Consider the following 13,634-nt stretch of genomic DNA (forward strand, 5'->3'; position numbering starts at 1 on the left):
GGTAGTGATATGTACAATCACTACCGGTTAGAACTAGAAGCAATAATTATGGATTATCACTACCGCTTAATCACTGCCGGTTCAAAACCAGCAGTGATGCAGTTTTTGAACTGATAGTGATGACCTTTTCTGTAGTAGTGTATGACCATTTTCAATGCGATGAATTTTCTCCAATAAAGTTTTGCTCTTAAGTAACACAAACACCATGATTTAAGATGTTTAGATGTACACACAATATGCATATCAAGGATACTATAGTAATTAAGACCATTGGATACCTTGCACTTTTCTCATCAAATTTAAAAAGCAATGATCGGTACCAATTCAGAAGGCAGCTCTCAGGCAGTGCCACCATAATAATTTTGTTGTAGAGGATTCAACAATTCCCTAACAATCTAGGATGAGAGCATTCTACATGGCTTCGTCTACCTTATGCTCGAGCAATTTAAGGCCTCCTGGCACTTAATTTTTTGTCAGTCAGATCCAAATCCGACAAATTGTGTGTGTCTTCTTCCTCAAGCTTCTTTGTCCCCCATCCCTCCTCCCCCGCCGGCTGGAGCTCCCCTACTGTGCCCTTGCCCCCTCTCTTCACGACTCCGCCGGCTCCTACCCCTAGATCCATGAGCATTGCTTGCTACTACACTAACCCATCTTCAGTGGACTATTGTTTTGTCACCCCTACCACCGACCCTGCATACCATCGGTCCTCTACCACCACTTAAAATGGCTTCCTTATGAATTATAACAATAATGTACAAAAATTGGTAAAATTTGTGGAGATATATTTTTTATGCACCATTTGAAAAGAATAGGGAGGGAAATAATTGGTAAAAATTTATTTTTTTTATTATTTATTTGCATACTCAAATACATAATGTTGATTGTTGAAAGTCTAACTACTTTTAATAAGAGAAACATTTTGATATTATGCACCGAGGACCAATGTGACCAATTTTTATAAATAATACTAACACAAGGATTTAAATTAGAACATTTTTAAATTATTGGAAGACTTAAAGGGCTACCAGAAAATATTATTCCTTATGTAAACCTCAATAACTAGCCATATAACTCATTTGCAGCTGTACTACACACAATTCATAAAAGATGGATGCATATTTCAAATATAGAAACCATGACAGTCAGGTATTTCAGAAGGTGAATTCAGACAGTCCCAGGATTTGCTTAACAGTCCTGCGGTACAATAGTTCTCAACCATCCCCTAACAACTTATCTAGGATGAGGGCATTCTAAATATCGTTGATTGTCCTTGCTATGGTGGCGCAGTGCTCAGGTACTTGTACTTGCTCTTGGAACATATCCTTCTAAATCTACTTCATTCTGTATTAAAAATGTTTGTAATCTTACGAAACTTCTTCTATTTGCCAAGGTCTGTCCTTAGACATGCGATGACGACGTACAAAGGCGATTGCAGATGGTGGTTCTTTTACGCCTGATGACTGCAAAACACTAGGGGTCCTCCCAGGCCCATGGTTCCCTGCAAGGTTTCAGCGATATTGTCAGGACAATGTTGGCCTCGGTGTTGCAGGCGACTGTGTTCCGGGGGATGCCAATGCACGTATTGTACACCATAAAAATGAAAGTAAACAAAGATGAGTGGCTGCTATATAATAACATCAATGTATTGGTCTCCATGACCACTGAAACTGGAAACAAATGTTACTGAATGAATTGATACGTATTATGCTGTTCACAATTGTTACAAAGTAATTTAGTTTTGCAATGATGATATCTACTATATATGTGAAGGCGTAGTTGAACATCATCCTGACATTCTTATCCTAGTAAAAAGAAGAAAAATTGCTAAAAAAACCTAGAAAGTAATGAATCCTCCACACATTAGCCTCATCTCATCATCGTTTCCCAAACCTTCCGATCTGCACGTCTCAAGATGCAGATCATGCTCTCATTCTCTCTCTCATGAGGAAGAGAGAGAACCTGCAATGTTGTAGATGTCACCCTCCACGTTAGTATGTTATAGTAGGGGTGACACCGTCGTTAGTTCTTTCTCCTTACTCAAGGGTGGTACTTGCCCCTGTGCCAATGATGTTTTGATCCATAGCTGAATGTCAAATGGCAATCTGACGGTTGATGGTTTCTATACCTTTTATTAAGGAAACTTTTGAGTATATATTGTACAGATATGACCATTTTCAATGCAATGAATTTTAACTAATAAAGTTTTGCTCTTAAATAATTCAAACACCCTGATTTAAGATGGTTAGTTGTACACACAATATGCATATCTAGGATACTATAAAAATTAAGCCCATTGGATACCTTGCACTTTTCTCATACAATTCATTCCGGCTGTAGTACACATTGTTTCCGTAAATAATAGGCACATATATCAAATATAAAAAGCCATGATCGTACCAATTCAGAAGGCGGCTCTCTAGCAGTGTCACCTATAACAATTCTGCCGTAGAGCACTCAACAATTCCCTAACAATCTTGGATGAGGGCATTCAACACGGTTCCGTTTGTTGATACGAAAATTTGGCTGGCCGGAGTACCAATTTGCAGTTGATTCAGATACGAGTAGGAGCAGATCAGTCTTTATATAAGTTCATTAGGATGACCGATTCACGGATGCACCAAGCCAACCAACTTAATCGTTATTTTCTTTTTACCTTCTCTTTGCATCTAGGTTTAAGGTAGTTTAGTTTTTCCTCTGTTCCATCCCAAGCCGCTAGGAGTCTGTCGAGTTCTATCCATATCCGCCGAGAAACAAGAAATCTCGCGACATTGTTCTTCGTTCGGCACCGTTGTGCGTGCGTTAGATTGGTGCTGCACCGTTTCTTCACGCGAAGAAATTTCTCTAGTGCCTTGTGCTGCCGCGCGTGATTGTGTGAACACCATCAAAAAGAGCCCGGATGCCTTTATCTGACCGCGCGTCAGGGAAGCAAATTCTTAATTGAAGGGATTCAATCTGTGTCTGCAACTTCACGAGAAAGCAAGGTGGTTATTTGCTTTTTGGTGCTCACGATTGTGACTTTGTGACATACAGGTGCATACCAGTACGGTAAAAATCCAATAGTAGATAATATAAGATACCATATTTATCAAAATAGATAAAATATTTTATCGGTGTATTTATATATTTAGTATTTGTATTCGGTACTTCGTTCACCGAAAACCCGATTCCGGTACATGAGACACCAAAAAGGGGTGGGTTCGACTATTTTCGGAACATTAGGTGCCAAATATAACAATGCGCACTGTATTTGGCACCTGAGTTGCTGAAAATAGCCTGTATTTGGCACCTGAGGTGCCGAATACGGTGCATACCTCAGGTGCCAAATACAGGCCAGTGGTCTTGTCACCACTCCCGCGTGCTGCTGCTGTCCGCGTCTTGCTCACTAGATCAGACAACAACACTTGCCAATATGTGTTCTTATGTCAGCAGTGGCGTGCTGTTGCTGTAAATTTGTTTTGACTTAATTTTGTCGACATTTCTTTATTCTCTTAATGTAAATTTGCGTGAGTAATTTTTTTAGTAAACAATAGTAGTTGTGAAGCACAATTATCATATAACCCGGTACAAAGGTTACATATGCTGATAAACATTACATGGGACATGAGATTTTTCGATGCTACTCGAATGGACCCTAACCATAAAGAGACGATGATAACCAACATTGGCATGCATGGTATACCTAAAGACTAACTTAATAGCGTGCCTTAGGGAATAAAAATAGACCGGGTTACAATATATGTTCTCTATTGAGTGCACCTAGAATATTCGCCCTTTCTTAGAGCATTGGGGCCCTCTGTCTCAGCATGATGGGTCCTCTCCCGCTTTCGTTCCCTCTGTTCTTCATGAGCTTCAGCCAAAGTGATCTCCTCCGCTGCCTTCCTCCTAACGTTTGAGCCATAGTTCCTCCTGCTATTGTACTCTTGGCGTCCGTACGCTTCCCTCCTCCACCACATGCTCAAATTGACCCACCGCTTCTGGTGCTTATTTTGCTATATGTCCAACTATTCCATGAAGTTACAGATAGGTGGAGGAGACTGGACAAATAAAATAAGATGGGAGATTAGTAAGACAATACATAAAATCATATGGAAAGTGTCAGATGAGTAATCTATATCGCTATACCAGTGGGTACTCATATGGTCCATGTCGAGACTTATCGTACTGGTAGTTGGCACACATGATGAAGCATGGATCATAGGTGTAGGAGATGTCTCGGGACTCACGAAGCTTACATGGGTCACCACGAAAATACATCGGTGGTTCGACCCCCTGGGGGATGAAAATATCCCAATGTTTATTCGGTGAGCTTCGTGGAGTTGAGGAAGACATTACAGTTGAGAGAGCTGAGGAAGGAGTAGTCTATCTATGGTTGATTGTGGGGTTATTTATGGTGCTTAGGGGCTGGTGCATGGACTAAGTGTATGGTATGGGTGGGGGTTGGAGCATGGGATTTCCTGTGAAAGCTGGAAAAGTTGTGGCATTGATGCTTAGCATAGATTTTCTGTGAAAGCGCTTGGTGTGGTCATTGCATTCTGAAAAAGTTCAACAAGTTGTTGCCTCTGCATGGAAGGTTGAGTCAGGATAGAGGTTTTGTCATTTATTTATGATTAAAACTTTGTCGTGTGGTCACCTCGTGTATAAAGTCAAGCCCGTATAGAGATTTTGTCATTTCATGGTTAAAACTGAGTCGTGTGGTTATTTTGTGTCTAAAGCCTGATTCACGATAGAGGTATTGTCATGTCATGCTTGAAGCTCTGTCATGTGGCCACTTCTTGTCTAACGGCTAAGTCAGGATAGAGGTGTTGTCTTTTAATTTATGGTTAAGGCTCTGTCGTGTGGTCACTTTATGTCTTAAGCCTGAGTTAGGATAGAGGTGTTGTCATTTCATGCTGAAAGTTCTGTCGTGTGGTCACTTTGTGTCTAAAGCCTAATTCATGATAGAGGTGTTGTCCTATCATGCTTAAAGCTCTGTCGTGTGGTTACTTGTGTCTAAAGTGTGAGGCATGACAGAGATGATGTGCTGGTAGGTAGGTATTGTCATTTCATGCTTAAAACTGAGTCGTTTGGTCACTTCATGTCCTAAGCCTGACCCACGATAGAGGTACTATTTTGGCAGTAGGTTGTGATTACAGTAGTGTGTTTTTGCAACTGATGCTGTGAACGATTATAAAGGCGACGTTGAATGGTGTATGTTATCCCTGTCGTAAATAAAAGATGAAGTAAAGAGATGTTGAGCTCTAATATGCATACGTTTTCTATACCACCGCCGTTGTGCAAGTGCGGTACTGCATGAGAAATGAACGTATCCCATGAGCTTGAAACCAATGGGAGGAGATTCTTCCAGTGTTCAAACTTTGATCCTTCATCCATGTGTCTTGGGTATTTAATTTATGTCATTTCGCATGATTCATCAATTTTGATCCAGATAGTAACTAAATCATGCATACAATCATCCATTAGGCTTTGTGACTTCATAATGTGGATCGACTTTGACACGAAAGCCGAGGACAAGGAATGGGTGAACCTATTGAAGAAACGGGACATGGAAGACCTCGAGATGAAGCGACAAGTTGAGGAGGCGAAGGAGATGTTGAAGAAAATGGGCGAGGACTTTGAGAGGTGGGAGGCAGAGAAAGAAAAGTCATCTTGCAGGAAGGGTGGTTCAACAAACAAGTGCAGACCCTTGAGTTTGTTACTGCCAATGTATTTCATGAAAAGCAGTCATGTGTCGTATGCTATGTGTGTTGTCAGTTCTGTATGACTAGAAGCAATGTATTTCGATGTACTACCTTAGCCTAATGTAATATTTTATTATACCATGTTGTTCGTAATTGAATAAATTTTACCTTGTCATGTAATGTAATATTCGCGTGCGAATGGTTTTGATGTGCAAAGTTGCAAGCCAATGATTTATTACCTGATAGGATGACACGTAGATATGTTTGAAAGCGGCTAAGTGATGCTTTTCACATGTTGGAAAAAATATGCTTGGATTGTACGTAACTATAATACACTAACCATCACATGTATTAGACATGAAGGTCACAAATAGTTCATAACATAGTACGGTAATATAAGACACTAACCATATATCTATCAAACTGAACTAATGTAATGGAAATGTACACAAAATAAATTGTCATGCAATAGTCTTAATAGAATACATTGCCTAAGCATACAAGCAAAAGAGACTACACATGACCCCTACCTTGGCACGTAGCTAGATCCTGAACCCTGCCTCTGGCACTTTTTGGCTTGCGTACTGATGCTTGGACGGCTACTTACTCCTCCACCCGAGGATGGTCATTGTGGCAAACCTGTGTGGTAGCGTCAATGCAGAAAATACTTGCATCCCAGCGTGCACAAAAAAGTTAGTATTGCGACATAATGTGTATTAACTCAGAGAAGATGGTGGCAGAAAGTGCCGATGCAAAATAGCGGAAGAGTGCTCGTTGTGCCAGTCAACATTGTCAGGGTAAGATGGTTGTCGCCTCCGAGGTGGTGATGGAAAGTTGTAAGGATGGGTAATAGCAAATCCACCACCATCATCAGGCTCATCCATGTCCTTCGGAGATGGAGGCCTCGGAGGGAGGGGTTCTTGTGGCATGAAATCATCATCGTTGTCATCATCTTGAGTGATCATGGTATGAGCACGTCCTATTTCATTTTTGGTTGTACGTAATCTCAATGTGATGCACGAACGTCCTCTTATAGTGTTCCTTGAATCTTCTTCTGTATTACTGCTGCAATGTTGAGGTATTGGTGGCATGAAATCATCCTCCTCATCGTCCTCATCATTTTCTACTTGAATAGTAGAGGGCACACCTGTACCCCTTAGATTCGCAGATCTTTGTCATCTTTTACGCGAACCAGGCATCACACCCCCGCCGAAGAGTATATACATCACCAAAAGGTTTGGAATTTCTTTGTTGATCAACTCCGCATCTTTCGGGAATTCCTAACGCAAAAGAGGAGTGTTTGAATCAGTGGAAAAAAAAGATATGTAGGGTGACCAAATAGAAAATGAAGAACTTGAATGTGGGATGCATACCGGTCGGGCAACATCGTTATCCTTCTTTGACTCATAGAGAAACCTAGCACAGAAGGATTGTAGGCTAGTTTGCACACCCTGAGGTACCTTTGACGCCGCTCGTTCAGTAAGGCCCTAAGGTCATCAACACAGCTTGGATTAGGTTGTTCTCCTTTAAGGAATTATCCTTTCCTCTACGCACAACCTGCAATGAGGCATTAAGTGCTATATCAATTGTTGTAGGTGTCCATAAAAAGCCTGTTCTAGAAGAGCCTACCATAGATCTATTGATCCTTGACTGCAACGTTCTGGATCTACATAAAACCATGAATCTTCGATTATTTAACAAACATTAAACTAGTATTAAATGTCATAATTAATATGTAACAATGCTTCATAAATAACTAATAAATAAAGTTATGTTCCACAATTATTTGACAAACATTAAATAAATTAAAAGTAATTGCATTGCAGCAACCTAGTCAAAATCATGCGTGCCACTCCAGTCAGGTGTTTGTTGTGTGCAGTCAACGATGTCCTCGTGATGAGTCGATGTTGCAGACGGAGGTGTCAACGTAGTCTGAGAAGGCTGTGTCCATTGCGGGGCTTGTGAACCTAGTGTACACTGATCGAGCTCAGGAGCCTACGTGCACTCCTCGTCCTTAGCACCAGAACGTGACATATGATGCTCCAAAGCCAAAGGTGCCTCTCGCAAGTGTACCCAAATGGGTTCGTCATGGGCACTAGATGAGCGCCTACTATGGGAGGCATAGGACAGGTCCATGGCTGGTAGGTCATACCCCCTCCAACATGGGGCACAACCACCTAGACCACGTATAGTGGACAGGAAGCGAGACCATCTCGTCCTCATGTAGTCCCAAAGAGGGTTTTGATCCCTCTGCATTGATGACCCACTTGCTTTCTCACAAGCTTGCTTCACCTGCATGTGCATCTCATATGCCTCTTTGGTCTGTATAAGATGAGGGCCATCCCTCTGCATTGATGACCCACTTGCTTTCTCACAAGCTTGCTTCACCTGCATGTGCATCTCATATGCCTCTTTGGTCTGTATAAGATGAGGGCCATGTCAGTAATACACAAGTTTAACAAATAAAAATCGTTATAAGTACGCATCACTTACCACAATATGAAGAAGATGGGCATGATACTTGGGAAAGTGTCTGGGCACCAGTTCTACAAATTTGTTGAGTAAGGTGGCACACATGCACGGATGGTACCATGAAAGTTACTCTCAGTACGTGGCATCATCGTATTGTCCAGCAGGAATGACGATATCCACCACAGCTGACTCCGTCCACCTCTGCATGTGCTTGGCATTCACGGATGCCCAGTCCTGCATGCCTCCACCCCCTGTGTGCTCCTCCTGTACGTGGTATCAATAATTATAATTTGTTAACATGGATCACCTAAGGTATTAATGCTACCTACAATAACACACTTACTCATACACACGTCTGGAGTCTCGTGGGGGAGGTAGTGGCACCACCTGTCAGTACCCGAACTGTCTCTATACATGCTCAGGAGAATACAATTTCACATTATTCATGTACAACAAGAAGCATCTGGTCATCCATAAGTCTGTGTCACTCCAACAAGATGATGCGATGAGCCCTCCAGTCACAATTTCGGCCACTTGTGCCATACGCTGTGGAACCCACTCCACGAGATCGGCGCTGAGGATGTCTAGATTACTGATCACCTGGGAGTAGCTAGCTACCATCGTCTTGTTGCTGGCTCCATTTCAGCTTGGTATGAATCCACTGATATCCCATCGTAGGCCTCATGTAATGTGCAATGCCATCGGAGATAGGGACTAGATAGTAGCTCTTGAGCACCCAAAATTGAGAAATCGGGAGGTACTCCCAATTCTATACCTATAAGAGGTGTAGGCAGCCTATAATAGATCTCTTCTTCTTTGACTGCTAGGTTGCACTACATAACCTTTATGGGTTGCATCCAGCATAACAGATCCCTAACTGTAAGATGTCGGCTCATAAGGTCGTGACGCGAGCTGACTCGCTAACCATACAATATGGCGGATGACATAATCAGTTGTTGTGTTGCATAACATAATGCCTTCCAGCAGGTCATACAAGTAAACCTCATAGTGCTGCATAATTGTAGCTTCGTCCGCATTCGGTGGGCATGGACGGAACTGTGGCAACCCATGAATCTAGGACATGGAGACCCCAACATCCTTCATGTATTATTGCACACCAAACCTACAATATGTAGAGTCAATGAAGTTTGAATAGTACTACGACATTGGAAATGCATTATATAACAAATAATTACCTGCTCCTTGGCCGGTCGCGAAACTACTAACAAGGCGGCTCTGATTGGCAGCCCGATTAGCATGATCATGTCCCTCAATGTTACAGCCATCTCACCAAAAGAAAAGTGGAACGTGTGCATCTTAGAATGCCACCAATCGACGAGACTTGTGAGCAGTAGCTCCTAAATTGGTTGGAGAGGTGTCCTACCACCACCTGCCATGGGAGCTTCGGCCATCATGATAAAGAAAGGTAGAAGTCCTACCCATGCGAGTGCCTTGTGGAATCGAGGGTCTAACTCTTTAATCGTGTGGATATTCCGGGCTTGCAACGGAAGCAATTTAAAAGGTATCCAATACATGTACTGAGTTAGTAGCAAATTAGGCAATAAAGAAGCATATATAATCATGGTACCTGCTGCCCTGTGAAAATAATCCTTTCCCTATGGTTCTCATCATACCGTAGCTGAAGAAGCTCAGGAAGACCACCATGAGCCACAATGATTTCAAGCTTCTTGGTTCAATAAATAGGTGAAGAACAAATTAGAATATATTACAATCTTGATGGTTCAATAAATAGATGAATAACAAGCTGCATGGTTCAATAAAAAAACATTATCTATGATGCTAGTACCATACGATATGTTATAAAATAAGTAATAAAACTAATAGGTGAATAATAATCTATTATACAAACAATATAACTTCAAAGAACAAACTAAATTGTAACAACTCTAATACAGCACAGTTTGATATGACATGATAGTTTACTATCGGGTCGAGTAAGTTCTCTTGTCATGGCCAGGTTGTTTGCAAAGTTTGCACTTGCATAGGCCATCAACAACATCTATTTTATCCATGTCACCTTGCAGCTTTGTGGATCTAGGCCTTCCAGGATCCGTGCATCGTCCTCGGGGATAAGGTACCCACTTAGGCCCCTCGAACGCTCTGCAGCTCCTTCCGATGTTGAAGGACCGCATCTTTGGAAGCCATGTGCTTCTCAATGCATCAATCGTGAAGTACAGTGATACGTATTGTGATCCGTCGTTGTTGCCCATGTCCCTAAACGTGGCTAAGACATGCAAGCATGGGATATGGTGCAGTTTTGGCTTATTGCATGTGCACTTCATCTCATGAGGCCCAAGTTGACATTGCTGCATGGTATCCCCTACGCTATACCCCAAAGCATACCTACGATGGCACAAGACCTTGAATTCATTGTTGGCCAGGTCGTTGATCCTCGTCCGAAGAAAGTGTGCCTTGTTCCTCCTTCTGGATATGATTGCCTCCACCTTAGGTGTGAACCGTGTGCTGCACTTCATAGTAGAATTACCACGGTCTTGAAAGTAGTCCGCCATTCTATAAAATATGAGCTGAATAATGGCACACAATAGGAGGCCATGTACTCCCTTTAGGATATTGTTGAATGCATCGGCTATGTTCGTTGTTATGATGGTGTACCTAACATGGGATACAATAATTTTAGAAGGCCTATTTGCATAAGAAAGGGTAAAATACGATCATTAAAATTACATGTGCTAACTTGACACCATCAGTATCATGGGTTAGGGTGCAACGCTCCGCTGTCTTCCCCGCTATCCACTGGCTAAATGTAGCACGTGAATGGCTAATGATAGTTTGGCCCCCAACCATTTGCGTCCACAGATGGTCCTCCTGTGCTTCCTGTTCTGCCAACATCTTGTGAGTGGTCTCATTTAACTCTCTCTATATCTCGTTGAACTTTGTCTGCTAGTTCTAAAGGCACAACCCTTTGAATCTCTTTACAAATGACTTGTTGTGGTACCTTGTGTACAGGTTTGCGGCCAAGTGTCGCATGCACCATCTTCTCTCCACATCAAGCCATTCAATGGAGTTGTTTGTGCTATCATGCAGGACATCCAACACATGCAGAAGGCTCTTGTTGTGGTCCGAGATGATGCAAACTCGTTTCCTATTTCCATGACACATGTCATCACCAAGGTGAGGAACCACAGCCAGCTATCATTGTTCTCACTCTCAACCATTGCGAAGATGAGATGAATGATCTAATTATTTGTATCCACTGTCATAATGGTACCATGGTACTTGCCACTCAGAAATGTGGATACACGCATACAACCGATCTGCAATGTCTGAAAGTTTCGATGCATTATCCAAAGGACCAGAATAACCTAATGAGGTATCGGTCAGTGCTGCAGTATGACCCAACCTCTATGTTGATCGGCTCATCCACCATGGCCCACTGAGTCCCTACATTCGTCATGGCAATCTTCTGCAGTAGCCTCGAATCTTCAACGTCTTCTGCTTTGCTCGCCACGCAGTGTGGTAATTGATTTTTGTGACAAACATATGTCTGTGCCAACTAGAGTGATGAGGAGTTAGGCTATGAACCTCGAATCAATGGCATGGATCACATTCCTAACAACCTCTTTGATGGATATATGTGGGGTGTGTCTACTGATCATAAAATAGTTCTCATATTTCAGCTTATGTGCTTGTACAAAGTACAGATAATTTGGATGCTTGAGACACTTGACCTCATACTCCGTAGGTTTAGACAAGGCGCAGTTGTGGTCTATTCTTGTCATTACAGCATGGTTGCTAATAAAATGGATAACTGTAACATCTTGAGTTTTAGCATGTATTACAAATTTCTCTCCAAGTTAATTTTTTCTAATTACTTAAACCAATATAAAACCAAGAAATATATATTTGATGCATATATACTCGGATGTATATATTCAAATATATTATTGGGCTAAGTATTACAAATAGCACCAAGAAATTTTTTGAATTAATCCCTGCTTTAAATTGGGTCATATGCTTTAGTTTGAGATCCTTATGGTTTTTTGTGTGGAGATTTGAATTCAAATGTCTCTCAAATTCAAATCTACTTTTAGATTCTGTTCGGTTCAAATTCAATTCAAATTAAAACCCCTTGATTCAAATCATCTTAGGAAGCTCAAGATTCAAGCTCAAATCATAATTCAAATATATTTATTTGAAATGATTGTAATCCAAAGTCAACTTCAAATTCAAATGTCTCATTAGAATTTAATTCCAAAACCAATTTCCTTTCCTTTTTCTTTTCTTCCCCGGGCCAGATCTTTCTCCCTCGCGCGGCCCAGCCAGCTGGCCCGGCCTCCTATCCCCTTCCCCCACGTGCATAGGTCACCGTAGCCTCAAATGACCCAGCTCCTGTGTTCATGGTCCGCTCTCGCATGCGCCAGCCTGCCGCCTGCGCTCGCCTATGAACGATCGACATCGTACGCGTGTAGTGCATCCGCCGCTCGCCCGCACCTTCTGCTTTCTCCTCTAGCGTGACATCGCGCCACTCGCCACAGTAGCAGCCGCCACCTCTGGGAAATATCCCCTCAGACCCCGACCACCCTCCATTTCTCCTGCTTTCTCCTTTCTCTCTCGCACTCTCTCCGCCCATGCTTGCATGCCCATTTCACGCGTCTTTCGCGCCCCGCCTGTGTGTGGACGACGTAAAGCGCCGATGCTATGGGAAACGTGGTGGGTGCCGCCCTGCCACCTCGCCGTTGCTTGGCCTGCTGACACCCGCTGACATTACATGCGCGCACTGCCTTTCTGCAGCTCCCTCCCCCTCTATAAATAGTGTAGCCCTGGCCTCTCTTTTCCTCCTTTCCCCATTCCACCGCTGTTGCTGGCATTGTACGCTACTGCCCAGCTTACTGCCATTGATCCACTGACTACATGCTATCGAGGAGCCTTGGGGCCCTTGCCGCCATCCCTGTGCCGCCGTCCATTCGCGGAAAGCCCGAAGGAAGCCCGCCCGAGCCAGTAGCCGAGCAGCGCCGTCACCACCTCTGTGACAAGTCACCAGCCACCACCCCCGCCCGTTGCCATTCTTATGCTTGGTGAGCCTCCCAGTCCCCTCGTGCATCTGCCTAGGTAGCGTGTAGCTGCTTGAGCAATCCCTCTTAGCACATAGCCGTGAGCCACCGTATTCTTGTGTCCGCTACCGAGCAACTGCTCGTCGCCGATGTGGGTATGCATTGTGTGTGAGGCCGGCCTTCATGTTGTGATGTCCAGGGTGCCCTTGGCCTCTTTTCTTTGTAGGGAGGAAGCTCGTTGTATTGGGGAGGTGTTGCCCGACCTTTCTTTTCCACCGCCGCCCTCTTTGGTCATTGTCTGACGCTGCTCCAGCTACCATCAGCCGTTGATGAGCTCCTAGACGTGTTCCCCATAGTGCCTAGGTTGCTGGCGTAGACTTCCAATCGAAGAACTCCGGTGGGGGCGCGTCTTCGGCGAGCTTCCCAGTGCGTGCCACCATGGATTTCTCGT

Source organism: Phragmites australis, chromosome 17 (assembly GCF_958298935.1).
Source record: "Phragmites australis chromosome 17, lpPhrAust1.1, whole genome shotgun sequence".
NCBI classification, from domain to species: domain Eukaryota; kingdom Viridiplantae; phylum Streptophyta; class Magnoliopsida; order Poales; family Poaceae; genus Phragmites; species Phragmites australis.